Genomic DNA, 15,618 nt, shown 5'->3' with positions numbered 1-15,618 from the left:
AATCTGCAAAAGTAGCATATTTTAATTGCAGTCATTTAAGACTGCTGTCTCTTTCCACTCCAACTTTCTCCGTCTGATTTCCCCTCGCACTGGGTGTCGTTGGAGTGGTGGCGAGCATTTTTGAGACGAAGAGAGGGGAAGGTTGGTGTTGGGAATGATGTAACTTGGATTTAGTGAGATATATTTATGCGGCTTGCAATCAGTTCCCTATAGAGGTAACTTACTGCCAGCTTTCTCAATGAAGGAATAGCTTCCAGGAAGATTCCTTGTGCCCAGCACTGTGACATGGAAGGTCTCACAGGTCGTGTGCTCAGTGGTTCATCCCCTTAATTCTAGTTGGAGAAAAAGCTGCCTCCACCCTCCCTGAAATTGTAGCCCACTTTTTTATTTTGTAGCGATTTTTTTTCCCTTTCAGATTTGTCTCACAAATAGAATATTTGACAACTTAGAATTTTCTTTAAAGAATCCAAGTGTAATGCTTCCCATTAGAAAGCTGTTCAAGCTTTGTACCATGAGGACATCAACATTAAGCTTCTAAAATTTTTCCTAGGCTGGGAAGGGAAACCTGAACATAGACTTAAAGATGTTTCTTCAAACATTTAAAACACTTCTTCAAAGAGTTGATAAAGCTTGATGATGCCACTTTATCTGCAGTTTGGAAAGACATTTGGGGACATTTTAATAAAACGAGTGAGAAATTATAGACTGCTGTTTGGAACATATTTGAGGAGTTCTTTCTTTTATTATATATACTTATTTATTGGAAAACTAAGAAAAGTCACATAACAATTAATGCATGTAAAATAAAATAGACAATTAGCATTGACATCAATAGAAATCAACATGACATTAAGAAGCAAATTGCAACATTTTTTTCCAAGTCATACCAAAACTGTAATTCTTTAAGAAGAAAAGAGAAATTTTGAATAATAACTGAATTGTTATTAATTGTTATCAATTGTTATCAAACTGAATTGTTTGATAATCCAGTTATAGGAGTGAACCAAATGAATACACTGGAAAAAGATTTAAATGCCTAGCAGGTTTGAGACAAAATACTAACATTGATGAAGATAATGCAAAACTTTTAATATATTGCAAACTGGTTAATGAGTGTCATCAACTCAAGGAGTATTTAGTATTAATCACTGTTCAAGAAAACTTGAAATTCTTGAAACCTTACAACTTATACATAAAAGAAATAAAGAAATTTGATGAAGGTTTTCCCTAATTTGACAGCAATTCTAAAAACATACATTGCACTACAACCAATAAGAAATTTGTGTAAGTGATTAGTAAATGAAGAACAATTTTTGAGCAACCACGGTACAGGATAGACTGGATTCTTTCTGTTATTTCCATAGAAATGATATTATAAATCATAATATGAAGAGTATGAAATCAAAAAATATAGAAAAATAAGTATTATAGAACAGGCAGGCAATAACTAATACAATTATTTATTTATTTTAAAGTGTTTATTTATTTATTTTGAGAGAGGATGAGTGAAGGAGGGGCAGAGAGAGAGGGAGAGAGTGCTGAGCCTAATGTGGGACTTGATCCCACGAACGCTGAGATTATGACCTAAGCTGTAATCAAGAGTTGGAAGCTCAACTGATTGAGCCACCCAGTCAGTGGGTGGTGCCCCTACAATTACTATTTAATTAAAAATATTTTGCAGCATTAATAAGTATCAAATAATTTTTTATTTGTGATTTATTTTCTCATTTTAAGTAAATATTCACTTCCAAAATTTCTACTCTTTTCCTTAAAGAGGAACCCCAAATTGTAAACTTCAGGCCCTACCCTGTGGTACCAGGGCTTGATATGACAGATTTTGTGAGATTAATATACTCCACCCACTTGTTTTTTTGTTTTTGGCTGAGCAAGGCATGGGTTTTGCATCTGCTGATGAGGCCATGGACAAGAGTGTTTGCATCTCTTGGGGTCCTCTCTATTGTTTATTTATTTTGAGAGAGAGAGAGAGAGAAAGAGAGAGAGAGAGAGAGCACGAGTGCATGAGTGGGGTAGGAGCAGAGAGAGATTGGGAGAGAGAGAATCCCAAGCAGGATCCTTGTTGTCAGCGCAGCTCAATGTGGGGCTCGAACTCATGAACCGTGAGATCATGACCTGAGCCAAAATCCAGAGTCAGACGCTTAACCAACTGAGCCACCCAGGCGCCCTAGGATCCTCTCTGGTTAAGAGAGCTGGCAGAATACCCGCATCAGTGTCATGAGTGGCCTCAGGCAAGAGCTTTTACTTCAATAAACTATGCTGTGAAATATAATTCAACATCTTGTCTTTTTAGAATATTGCTTTTTGTGCTTCCTGACTAGGAGTTAGGAAATACATATTTGCAATGTTGAGAAAAGGTGTTCCAAATTTATGAATCTGGGTGATTCTTGAAAACAGTTTTATTCCAAGGCTTGTGGTCCTTGGAGGCGAAGGTTGTTCATGAGAAGTGCAGGGAAGTGACAGGGAGTCTAGGAAATAAGGAGAGAGGTCTTCCATTGAATGGACAATAGGCAAAGAACACCATGGTGAAGAGATGCCGCCTTCCACTCAAAAGCTGCATGGTTCCTAGAATTAGCTCTTCCAGAGTTAGCAAAACTACTTGGGAAAGTGGTTTCTAATAGTCATTAAAAAAAAAAAAAATTACTGAGGCCTCATGTCTGGGATCGTGCCACTGTTAGAGGAGGTCATTGAGAGGATGTGACTGCCAGTTGACCCACAAGCTGGACTGAGCAATTGGAAACTCCTCACCCCCCTTCCCTGTCCTTGGAATGTACATTCTACCCACTGGTTCTCGCGCTAGGAGCCACTTCAAGGATACAGCTTAGAGAGTAATGGGTTGAGACCAGCTGAACTGCGTACATGACTGAACCCCATTATGGCCTCTATATAGACTCTTAAGATTCTGGTGGGCAGGTGTTGAGATCCACTCATCTTGTAGCTGCCCAAGATGAGGTAGGTAAGTTGTCTTGCTTATTAAAACTGCCACCTGCCAATCTGGAGTAGGCTGTCTCTTTCTTCAGTCTTTCCTTGCTCTCTGTGTCCAGGAACCAATTTAGAATTTCACCAGGTGAACTCCTGAGGTTGCTAACCAACAGTCAGGTGCTGGAAACACATGGATAACATTTATGCCGGCCTATCTCCTTAAGTAGTTAAGTAATTGGAAAGGGCAGGAGATTTACATAAGTATACAATTTTAAGTTTAGCTTTGTGAAATGGCCTTTTTATTAGAGGTCAATAATGGTTATTTCATATGGCTGGCATATGACTGATTCATATGACTGATTATCAGCAGTTTCATATGGTTCAACATAAATAGCTTATGGAAGTATTATTTTCCTTTTGGGCCAGTTCTTCAGGACTCAGGACCAGACGACCCTTTTGGTGTGTGTAGTATCTCCAGTGTGTGCATCATACGCACCAGTACCATACAAATTCCTCTACACATTTCCCAATGCAGGGGGTGGGAGGCAGGGGAATGGTGGTAAGGTGTCATACTTCATTTTAAAAGTCCTGCAGTTGTTACAGAAATCAATTTAGGAATGCTTGGTTGACTGAAAATATCCTCAGATGAGGTGGGACTTGAGCTAGAAACTAAAGGAGAGGGTGGACTTAATTAGGGAGAGGGGGCTCGGAGAGTTCATCCTTCCCTCTGTACTTGCAAAAGTGAACAGACTGGAATGGAATTACTGGGTCCAGAAAGGGAAGAAAAGAAAATAGAAAAGAATGACCCAGTTTTGGTGGAAGGGGTTTGGGGTAGGAAGGGGAAGGTGGGCTCTGAGATTTTTTTTTTTAACAAGGTTAAAGGTCAACCCTTGAATGAGTTTGGATATTATTCTGAAGGTACTGGCATTCCTGGGAGACTCAAGAAGGGTTTCAGGAGACTCCCATGGGGCCCTTGCTCTCTGGAATCTATGGGGCCCTGGAATCTATGTTCTAACACCTAGACACCTGCACATAGAGGGGCTTGGGGTGGCTGTTGTGTCTCAAGGGGCACAGCACCTCTGGAGTGGTTCTGTAGTTCTCCAAAGAGTTGGAAGATCAACCCTACCCTGTCTTAGAAGAGCAGCAATACCATTACTGAGAGAGAATAATTTCAGTATTTGTGTTTTCATATAATACTTATGTGTTTGTGAGTGCCTTAAAAAATCTCAGATGCAACAATGAAGGAAGCCTAACAGAAACTAGGAACCATGAATTAGTTCAGATATATTATGACTACCTCCTGGTCTATAGGGCCGCGGGACAGATCTGATGGATTCCTCACAGATCAAAGCTCCAAATGACCAGGTGTCGCCACTTTACACAGGATTATTGCCTGTGTGTTTTATATGGCTGCTTCTCAGGAACGTTGGTGAGAAGCTCATGATATAACCAGTATGAAAACGTTCCATCACTATAATATTCTGGATCTCTGAAGAGACAACGGATCAGGATAAAAATGATGCATACACGATGATATTAATATTAAAAATAAACAATACTACAGGTAGTGAGGAATGCTATTAAAACAGAAAGCAGTTTAAGAGGGAGAGAAACGAATGGATGTTCACCTTTTACAAGAGGGTGGGTTTGTAAATGCCATGCTATCTAGTTTAATTTAAGGATCATTCCTCTATCCCATCATCATCTCAATGTCTTTAAATAGCAGGGTCTGTTTTAATTAAAAAAAAAAAAAATGCCAAACACCTTGAACCTTTGCTAGCCGTCAGCAAAGCACACATACAGTCTGTACTACACAATTTAGACCTTAATTTATTACATTTGCCTTTCTTTGTTTCCCATTGTTTTCCCGTCAGCCTCGTGTGCTCAAAATAGATCTTAAGCTCCTTGAAGGCAAGAACCCGGCTTTAAACTGCGTCCTGCACACGGCCTGCCCGTAGGAAGCCAAGGCTGATTTGTGGAAAAGAGAGCAAGGGTCTTAAATTTCAAACTGCAGCTCCGCCTTTGAGACGCTTTTTCCAGCCGAGTGCGGCCGCCCACCGGGGGCACTGTCTCGCTCCCCACACCCCTTAGCAGCCCTTTCTCATTGCTGTGCCCCACTGCGGCCGGCAGGAGGCGCCACGGACTCGGGTTAAGCCTTTTCCCCCTACCTACCCCACTTCCCCCAGCACGTGACGTGGAAGGCTGCCTCCGCCGGAGTCTTAGCAATAGGAGTGAGGGGGTGCAGGGGTTTGGGGGTGGGGTGGGGTGGGGGGCGTGGAGAAAGAGGACACGCGGGCACACACACACAGCCTGGGAGCAGAAACATCTTCCCTGGCTTCGTGGGTTTCTCCCCCCACCAGAGCCAGTGTGTGTGAGGTAGGTGTGTATGGGCGGGGGGGGGGGGGGCACGTTTTTAGGTGTGAGACCCAAATCCAGACCAGGCAACCTGTGCTCTCCCGCCCAGCCCCCGTCCCCGGTGATTAATACCCATTTTTCTTACTCTCCCCCTCCTCCCCCTCCTCCCCTTCCTCTCCCGCTGCCGCGCGGTTGACTTGCACAGCCTGCCCCCGCCCGCTTCCCCTCCCCCGGCTCCGATCATCACCAACTGGAATCTGGGCTCCTGCCTCTCCACCCCCCCCTTTTTTTTTTTTTGAGAAAGGAAGGTCCCCCCACCCCTTTTCAAAAACCACTTCCTTCGGCTTCTTCACCTCTAGGAAATCTCGGGGCTTTGCTCCTATCGAAAGTGTTCGTCAGGGTGATTTTTGATGACCACAATCCAGAAGTGCTGGCGTCCGAATGCATTTTCTTTTGCTTGGCCAAGAAGAGTCGTGAACTTCAAAACCCCCGACACGGATTATCAATCCTGCTTTGCAGGGAAGGAAAACCCTCAATCCCCTGCCCCCCCGCCACCCCTCTCCGGAGATTCTGCAATCGCTGAGGCGCTCCGAGTCGGTACGTAAATATTCGCTTTGGAGTCTCATGTCTCAGTGTTGGGGTTTGGGGGTGTCAGAAAGATAAAGGGTCGAAGCGGTGAACCGTTAACTAACCTGGTGTTAGGTGAAGCTCTGAAATCCAGCAGAACCCGGCACTTGCTAATTTGGACGTGGTTTTTAAAAAAAAGAAAAAAGATTTTATTTTTTTTTTTATTTTTTTTTTTTAGGGTGAAGGGGTAGGGCTCTCTCTGGTCTTTGGGGAGGGTTAATCCCCTTACCGAGCAGAGAGGTTGGGCATCGGTGCCCCGGGCCGGAGCCACGCGCCGCGACCATCCGTCCAATCGACACGTTGCAGGTGAAGCCCCGTGCGCTGCACATCAGCGCGGCGGCGGCGTGAGTGTGCGCGGGGGTGAGTGTGCGCGGGGGTGAGTGTGAGTGCGCGCGCGGGGGCGCGTGCGCGTCGGGGGCGTGTGTGTGTGTGCGCGCGTGTCAGTGTGCCCCTTCCAAGAAATGCCCAGTGTGCACCCAGTGCACAATCAGAACCCATTCAGCACAATCCCGGGGTGGGAGGAGGCGCTGCTGCTGGAGGCGATGGGGAGAGCGAGACAGACATGTCAGCAGCACTGCAGATGGGGCTGGGGGCCGCACTTGCTGGCGAGTTAAGTGGGGATTGTGTTTCTGCGTGTGAGTGTGAGTGTGTGTTGCTCTGTGGTGCCGCTTCTCCCTCCCTTCCTCCTTCCTTACCACTTCCCTCCTTTGCTCCCTCCCTCCCTCTCTCCTCTTCCATTCAGGTTGGCTTTCCCACCTCTCATCCATGCCTGTCCCAGGAATGGTATAGCCAGACCTTTTCTGAATTATTTATAGACCGGTGCCAGCTGTTTTCAATTCCTCTCGTGTGCACTCTGTGGGAAATGCGGGGTTTCCTCCCCCTTTTCCTTCAAACGAATTGATATCTTTTTCGGGATGCATTTTTCTCACCCTCCGGGGACACTCGAATCAAACCCTGACCGCCTCTTTTTCCCCCTTAGGAAGGGGACGCTTTGGGAATGACCATGCTCCACGGAGGGACAGAGCCGGCCCCCAGCTTCTCTACACAGAACCTCCTCCACTAAAGCTCCAAAAATCAAAAACCGTAATTGCCAGAAGAAGCATTAAAAAAATAGCCCAGCCACTAACCTCACATGCAAATGGAATAATTACTCTGGATTCTGCATTGTGAGCTGCTCTCCATATCCTGAATTACCTCTGAATTCAGTCTTTTTTCTTTGAATTTGCATCTCTTCAAGACACAAGATTAAAACAAAATTCACGCAAAATTGGATTTTAAATTATCTTCCTTTCATTTATCCTTCGTCTTTCTTATATGGATATGCCAGCGAGAAGAGGAGACTGGACATTCCCAACATGCTCACTCCCTTAATCTGTCCGTCTAGAGGTTTGTCTTCTACAAACCAAGGTAGGGCAAATTCTATTTTATTTTCGTCTCACCTGGGGTAGGGATTCCTTGTTTATCTCTCTCTTCAAATCCCTCAAGTGGAATTTTTGGAAGAAACGGTGACAAGATAATAAAATAATGCTGGTTTGGGGGAAAAAAGGGCTTATTACAAAGGGGGAAATCTCCCATGTTATTCCTTTTCCTTCCTCATCAAACAGGTTTTGGATTTTTAGGGGGCATTGGGGGTGGATGTATGTAAGGACGGAAGATGTTGGATGGCATAAAGGTTGATGTATGTAGACATGCATGGGAGACCTGTGTGATTTTTGAGTTAAATAGCATTTTATTCACCCAGGGCTAAAGCTCTGATTTTTTATGGGAATCTAGAAAAAAAAATTTTTTTTTCAGGCTAGCTTTTCCCCCTTGACACTTCCATGCCTCTCTGTCTCCTGTCCCTACCTTCCTAGGGTTGTTTTTTTTTTTTTTTTAATGCCCTTTAAAAAATGAAAATGATGATTGAGATTACTGTGGCTGTTGCCCTGAAGTCCGCTTGCTGTCTAAAGCATGGACACCGGGCCCAGAGATCCCGGGAGGCCTACTGCAGAGGGACAGGTCTAGGTGGGGAATCAGGCTGGTCTAAGAACACCTGGAATTGAAGGATGCTGCAGGTTAAAAGGACTGAAATCTTAAGCTTGGAAAGAAGGAATTCTGTCAATAGTCTCCTTTTAATTTATATCTTTTCATGTGCTATTATTTTTGAGCTGTAAAATTCTCCTTCTGTCTACACATCTATTTATACCCACACATCCTCCAAGCAAACTGTTACTTCCACACTCTTGCAAAATGGCTATCTTGCAGACTTCTGAAATGCTGTGCATGTGGAAGGGGTGCAGAATTCGACACGTGAGTCTTTGTGTTAAACAAAGAGATGTGCCGTTTGCATGTGTTAGTCTTGTACCTTCAAAAGAGAATTAATACTTTATTTCTCCCCTCTCTGATCAATTTTTACGGCATATGGAAGGTGGCGAGGCAGTATTTTTAGGGGCTTGAAAGGAGAAATAGCAGGAGAAACAGAAAAGACTTAGCTAATGACTCTTCAGCTAGTCGCTCATGCAATCCAAGACAACTCCTGAGGAAAGCAGATCATCCACAGGCTGGAGGGCCATGATGGTGAACTGGTGACTGGTGCTCTCCTCGTTGGTCCACTGACGGTACACCCCCAAACTCGGAAAGTGCCCAGATGCAGAAATCAGGTTGAGATAAAGATCTTCAAAATAATGTAGCAGAATCATTACATCACTGGTCTTCTTGAAAGCATTTTACCCCCAAATCTTTTTTTTTTTTATTCTGGCATTTTTAATAACTGTACTTTGAAATGGTCCAGAATACCAAAAGGATGTGGGGGAAGTAGCAGAAGATCCTTGTCACTCGACATCACACCAGAAGATATTTCTTCATTGTCCAGAAAGGATGGACATAATCCACATTCGCTACTCCTCTCCTCTAGGTTTCATTCTTTTGAGCTTTTATCCGTTAAGCGGTGATCTGTAACCATGGTGTCATCAGAATGAGAGAGTGGGATCCCACTTTGAGCCCCGTTCTCACCATATCTACAAACAGCTGAGGTTATCGGGTGTGTGCTCACCTTATAGACACCCGGGCTAGTTCTCCATCTGCTTCTACTCCTTCGAGTGGGAGGATGTATTCTTAATTTTACTTCGAAATAGAACAGAGGTATGGGTGGGAAAAGCAGTTCCATGTGCAATGATTTCCTACGTGCAGATGAACAAGGCGAGGTGGGTGTCCGTAGGGCATATGCCCCTTTTGTGTGCCCGGTGCCTGCGACAGGGCTCTACAGTGACTAGGTCCTTCGTCATGTTGGTTGGTGACCAGGTTGACAGCAGAGCTTTTGACAGAGTCTCAGCCACATTCTCCCAGAATGCTAATGGGAGTAAGCCAAGTTCTAGGCCATCATGGGTTGGCCCTAAAACTAGGCGAAGGACAAGAGATTAAAAGGGGAGGGTGCTGAGGAAGAGGAGGACTCCAGGGTAGGAAAGATACAAAGAGAAGGGGAGACATTCCAACTGGTAGTGGCTTACGGAGGATTCTAGGTGGAATCACCACAGGTGGTCTGTACCTCCCCCATGTCCAAAGCCATTTGGAATCCTGATGAGGCAGGCTTTTCCCGTCCTCATGAGCAGTCTTGGTGAGGCCGTGACTCCGTGGGGCTCTGGGCTGCTCCAGGCCACCGTCCTCTTTTTTTTTTTTTTTTTCCTTCATGGCACAAAGAGCTGACTAGGTTCTATTTTGTCATCTCTCCTTCTGCCACCCCCCTTACAGTGTGGGTTCCATGGGGAGGAAATGTGGCTGCTGGTGGGAGGAAGAGCCAATTTAATTTCAGTTGAGGAGCCTCTGTGATGTGCAATTAAGGGGAAAAAAAAAAACCTGATGGGAAATAAAGACTTCCCAAGGAAGCAAGGTTAAGGAGTTTAGATTGGTGATTTGAAGGGCAGCAGAACAACATGGTTGCCTTCTATCTCTACGTTTCAGGTGTAGCAAAGCATGACGGACCTGTGAACACAGAGCGCTATGGCCGCCTAGAGATACCTGTTAACATGCAAAGAGAGGAGCAGGGTGTGCCCCTGGATTGTGTAATTTCCACTCTTTGTTCCATTCCTAGGAAGCCTGTCTGTCTGAAGAGTCTTTCTTTGCCACCGTATATGTGTAATTTATGGCAGGGGTAGGTGCAGAGAGAGGCAGAGACTAAGTAAGGGGGTAAAATGAAGGGAAAGGAGGAGGAAGAAAAAAATTTCTCTAGTCACTACTTTGCACATCAAGTGCCTTTCTTTTTAAGGCTGAGCGAGAAGAGCGACTTCCTCTGGTGAAGGAGTGAACAGCAGGTACCTTGATTTTGTATTCCTGCTTCACCTCCAGAAAGATGGCTTCAGAACCTCCACCATCTTGTGTGACCTTCATGTATATGCACCAGCCTTGTGTGGGGAGGGGCATGGGTGCCTGGGAGGTGGACACATGGACTGAAATTGGTTGGGGGGGGGTGATGAGTGGTGCTGGACAGGGAGAAAAAACCGACTGGGCTGATCCAGCCCTTGGCCACATCATCATTGCCTTGTAAAACATTCTCCCTTCTCCTCCATGAAGACGATGAACCCAGGATGCAGGGGTTTCCCCCCTATTTTCTCGGTCAGCAAGATGAAGATGAAGGTGATGTGTCCACCACTGCTAACAAGTGAAAGCAAATGTAATGAATATTTATGGAGTAGGAAATCTAGGAGGCAGGGGAGAGGACAGGTTGTGTGGGAAGAAACTGTAGCAACAAATCAGCCTGTAGAAGTCAGGACCAGCAAGGAAGCCAGGGTGGAACTCACCGTTCTAAAGGTTGGCAAACTGTTGTTCTGAGCGACAGCCTTCTCTCCTTAATCAGGAAGGCTAGGGCTGGCAAAGCCACTCATCTCATGTAACTTGTTGGGGGTCAGGAGCGGATAAGCTGGCAAGTGAGGTTCCTTTTCACCACTGCCATTCTCCAGCCTCCTTAGGAATTCTAGAAATTTCCTCCTTGCAGTAAATTACATTTTCAGTCTCTGCTACTGTGCATGCAGTCGGATACCAGTGTCGTCTCTATAAATACATAGAGATCAAAGGAGTTGCTGGTCTAATGAATTGTTCACATTTATTAAAGTGCATCCCCTCTTTGAAACCACAGAAGAAGTCTCTAGGGAGAGTACATTAGTGGTTGAATTGATACTGCCTTTCAGAGGGACGCAGATGCTAGAAGAACCAAATGTAGTCGGAACGAGGGAAAAGGCGTAAGTCAGAGGAGGTGGGTTTCTAGGGGGCACCTGTGGCTATGGATGGCATTATCTGCGGCCACTACACAAAATCTCCTGTGCGGTGGTCTTGGCATTTTGTGAACCCAGAGAGGAGTGTTCAGGAGCCTTTGGTCGGTTCCTTGACGCTCTCCAACCACCTTATTTTTGTCTCTTCACTTTTTAGTGCTTGCAGCTGAGGCTGGCAGGGAAGGGACGTGGTGCATATGTTGGCCCTTTGTTGAAATCCTCCGTGACTGCCCCAAGCAGAATGTTTGCCCCGCCTTCTGTGCATCGCCAGTGCTCGTTCATGATGATCAGCACGCTTTATCCCAATTTTGTTTCGATGCTTTGTTTCCCTGACAAGTTTGGGAGCTCCTTGAGGACAGGGAGGGATGTTTGTTCTTAACACAGTGCCTGGCACATAACAGATACTTGAAAAAATACCAAGTGAATGCGTGGAGAGAGGAAGTGAAATATTAATTAGTAAATAATGCTGTTTGTTGTTTGTTCTGGTGGGTATAGGAACGATTTGAAGTTATGCTATTGGAGGAGATCAAGAAGATCAGAGCTCTGCAACTGTTCAGAATGCATTTGCTCTGACCTTCTCATTTCACAGGTGAAGAAACGGAAATCCAGGGACATGAAGTGATTTGCTCAAGGTTGTGTAGCTGCTTACTGGCAATGCTTTGTGCACCACACCATTGGGGTTACCTGTGGATGCCAGATGTCTACATCAGCGCGTCTCAAACTTTTTTGTTTATAGGAATCACCTGGGGATCTTGTTAAAGCCTACGTTCTGATTCACTAGGTCTGGGGTGGGGCCTGAGATTTCACACTCCTAACACTCTCCAGTGATGCCACAGTTGCCCGGGCCATGCATCCGGGGTCTGTCTCATTCCTGAACCTAATTCTACATCATGGTTAACACTGGCGGCTCCACATACATAGTCTCTTCATGGAACTTTTAGAATTTCTGCTTTGTTCTTAAAGAAGAAAAGATCCAAGAGCAATCCGTGTATCCAAGTTCACCCATCTCCCCTCTTCGGTCACTCTTCACTGTCTTTTTTGTGCGTCTTTTTGCTTCTTCTCCTTTCATTCTCTGTGTATTCTTATTCTGGCCCTTCTTATAATTGATTCTTCTCTTTCTTTTTATGTTCTTCTCCTCTAGATAGTGTTTATCTACTTATTAATGTCTCCTCGTCTCTTTTCTTTCACACACTCTTCTTTTAACTGCATCTATTTTTATGTCATTTGCTCTACTCAGTTATCCAACAAACATTTGTTAAGAACCAGTATTTGTCAAAAACTGTGTTATAGGAAAAAATTAGCTCTGGTTTGTACCTTTCAGTAGTTTATGATTGAATGGGGGAGACATGTGTAAAGAGATCATCATATACTTAGGTAAGATCTAGAAGGAAGGAAGCCTGGGAAAATGAGGTGTTGACATTTAAACTGTGTTTTTATTTTTAAAAATAAAATGTAAGAGAAGGAGAGAATGGCCATTGTAGGAGGATGGAGAGCAGATGGAGAGGTAAATTGGTATAAAAGCCCTAAGCCTTCTGCTCCTCCTTGCGTCCCTGAACTTGGGGAGAAGAGCAACACAGGAATGTGCTGGTTCATTGATTAGGAATTTCAGACTCCAAACGATGAGGCCAGAGAATAAAGTCAGGGACTTCTTGAAAGGAAAGGCCAGAGGCTCTAATTTCTGCTTTAGTGATTCTACAGTTAATGAATCCTAGCCCTGTTTATTAGGCTTGCCTTTGGAGCAAATGATACCATTTTCATGTTAGGCCACTGGATTGCAACTAACTTTGTTGATGGCCATTATAAAGAAAGGGACAGCTGTTAGTTGGTTTGTAGCCAAGGAGAGAGCTGGATCCTAGCCCAGGCCAAGCTACTCGAAATGAAGGACCAGCCTAGCCCCATGTGTTTCTAAAGTAGAGAGGTAGAGAGTTGCCACGCCACTCAGACGCTAGCTGCTTTCTTTAATGGCAAAGGGGAGTGATGGACGAGGGGCTCAGTTATTCCCAGGGAATTTACCGCATGCTTTTTGGTAGCTTTTTTAGGTGGCCTGGTGTTTTAGAAGCATTCTTCATGGAGATGCCTAGGCATGGAGGTGGCGCAAAGGCACTTTCAGCCACCACTTGAGGGACCTGTAGCAGGGGTGCTTAAGAGGGGAGGATGGATTTGAGATGCACGTTACCCTGAATTGTATTTGCATCTTTTTCTGCTGCCTGTCCTTCTGCCCTTTGCCCCACCCCCACTTCCACCAGTTTTCTGTGTCTTGTGGTTCATACTCATTTCATTAGCAAAAGAAGCCGAAGCTCAGCTTGAAGCCTTTTTTTATTAACTTGTTTTATTTTTTATTTTTTTAAATTTACATCCAAATTAGCGTATAGTGCAACAACGATTTCAGGAGTAGATTCCTTAGTGCCCCTTACCCATTTAGCCCATCCCCCCTCCCACAACCCCTCCCGTAACCCTAAGATCCACTCCGTATAAAGAGAGCAGTGTGAGTCTGAAGGTGTGTGGATGAACAAATGGCACCACTGGCTGACTTGAGGGACTAATGTTCCAGGGCAACTTGAGGGGCTGGGCAGCGGAGGCTGTGTGACCAGAGGGACAGGAGAGGGGAGAGGGGAGGGAGCCAGGCTGGCCCTGTGGGAGTGGCAGACGTGGAAGGCAACGGAAGGACAGGTTTTGACCCTGCCTGGAGTCCAGCCCTACAGGGAGGGGGACGTCCGAAGAAGAGAGCTTCCTAGATTAGGATAATTTAAGGTTTTGACTAATTAACTCACTTGACTCCTGAAAACCAGACAATGCTCTACACACGCCACGCTCCATGTCTTTTTGTTCACTGCCTCACCAAGACCGTGAATTTCCTTCTGTAGAAAGAAATGTCCAGTTTAATCTTTATGTGGACCCTGCCAGGGCTTCCGCTGGTTAGAATTTCTTAGGAAATCAGAGATCTTGTTTCTTTCTGAGAAGTGGGACTTAAAACCGAAGGTGGGATAAGAGCACTACGTTGTTAAGGGAGGGGAGAAGAGAGGCTCAGAAGAAACCCAAAGCTGAGGTGATGTCTTTTATCCTTTTCTCAAAAGCTAATTGTCCTCTGTGAAAAATGCGTGCGTGTTCTGAAGCAGTCTGGTCACTCAGCTTCCACAGTTGCTGGTGTCTTTGGGTTTGAAATCATTGTGTTCCGTGTGCATCCCAATATGTGCACACCACAGGCACCCGTACACGCCTGACTTGTGTGTGTGTGGGCATACGTGTATAGTGACTTACCTACCAAATACAATAGTAAAAAATAATCTTAAATGCATTAAATGTATCAGTGCAGTTTAGGTACAGTAATGTGTGTGTGTGTGTGTGTGTGTGTGTGTGTGTGTGTGTGAGAGAGAGAGAGAGAGAGAGAGAGAGAGAGAGAGAGACATGGGACAAGAATGTTAATACTAACAAGACTTAATTCTGATACTAATATTAATACCTTGAAGATGATCTGACCTCTACAACCACCATTTTAAAGCTGTGCAAATAGCTCCAAAGTTTAAAGACACAGCCGTGGGGGAGGGCCACGTCCACTGACTCTCTTCTCACTGCTTTCCCGTTCACTGCCCTGCCCCATTGGCCCCTCTGGAATGCATGTCTCTTAAGTCAGCCAGTGCTGGGCATTTGCTCATCCACACATCTTCAGAGCCCTTCACGGTGCTGCTTGATGTGTCTTTAGAAATGTTAAGTTTTTGCAGGGTATCCAGTTGCTGTCTACATGGTGGTGGAGGCAGTGGTGGTCTTGAGAGTCAGAAGCTTCTTTCTCTTTTTGTGCGTGTTGTTGCACTCGGTGACTGTGTGCGAGCCATTGCCTCTGGGCCTTGATTTTCCCATTTCTGAATCTGTGAGACAGGCTATGCAGCGCTCCTTAATCCCAACTCAATAATAAAGTCACCTGGAGAGCTTCAACAAAGAGAAATATAAAAAGCCCAACAACAGCAAAACAACAGTGATATCCCTGCCCAGGCCATACTCCAAACAGTTAAATTAAATCTCTCCACAAGGGATTCAAGCAGAGGTCATTTAAAAATACGCCCCAGGGGGGATTCTAATGTGCGGCCATGCTTGTGAACCAGGGGGCAAGGTGATTGACAAGGCACCTGTTCTCTCTAAATGTCCTGCGGTCCTAGCGTTTTAACAGGTAGAGTGAGACCCTATCGCTGTTAAACAGTTACGTGACGGGCAGAGGGTCCCTGAGCCAGAGGCCCAGGAAGTGGTTGGAATACGAGGGGACTTAGTGCGCAGAGTGCATACAAGGGGTGGAACTGGGGTTGAATTAGGAGCAGGGCTGTGCTTATTCCCGAGCGCTCTCAACGTTGACATAGGCCTGGCGTGGAAAGTTAGAGAAGTCAAGGAGCTGCTTTCCTCGACACCCTTGAAACAGGGGTGGCTGTGAGATAAGGTGCGCGGCCCCTGGTTCTGCAAACATCCTTCCTTC

The 15,618-nt window shown here is 45.2% G+C and overlaps 1 long non-coding RNA gene across 1 annotated transcript; it reads left to right on the top strand.

Annotated features, from left to right (window-relative positions):
- Positions 1–5,660: 5,660 nt before the first annotated feature.
- LOC116738163 lies at positions 5,661–7,329 on the top strand. Its single transcript, XR_004343816.1, has 2 exons — positions 5,661–5,889; positions 6,899–7,329. It is a non-coding gene; the product is annotated as an uncharacterized LOC116738163 (long non-coding RNA).
- The last annotated feature ends 8,289 nt before the right edge of the window (positions 7,330–15,618 follow it).

This window comes from Lynx canadensis, chromosome B4 (genome assembly GCF_007474595.2).
Source record: "Lynx canadensis isolate LIC74 chromosome B4, mLynCan4.pri.v2, whole genome shotgun sequence".
Classification (NCBI taxonomy): domain Eukaryota; kingdom Metazoa; phylum Chordata; class Mammalia; order Carnivora; family Felidae; genus Lynx; species Lynx canadensis.
The sequence above is the reverse complement of the archived record's forward strand: the minus strand, read 5'-3'. Positions and strand labels throughout refer to the sequence as shown.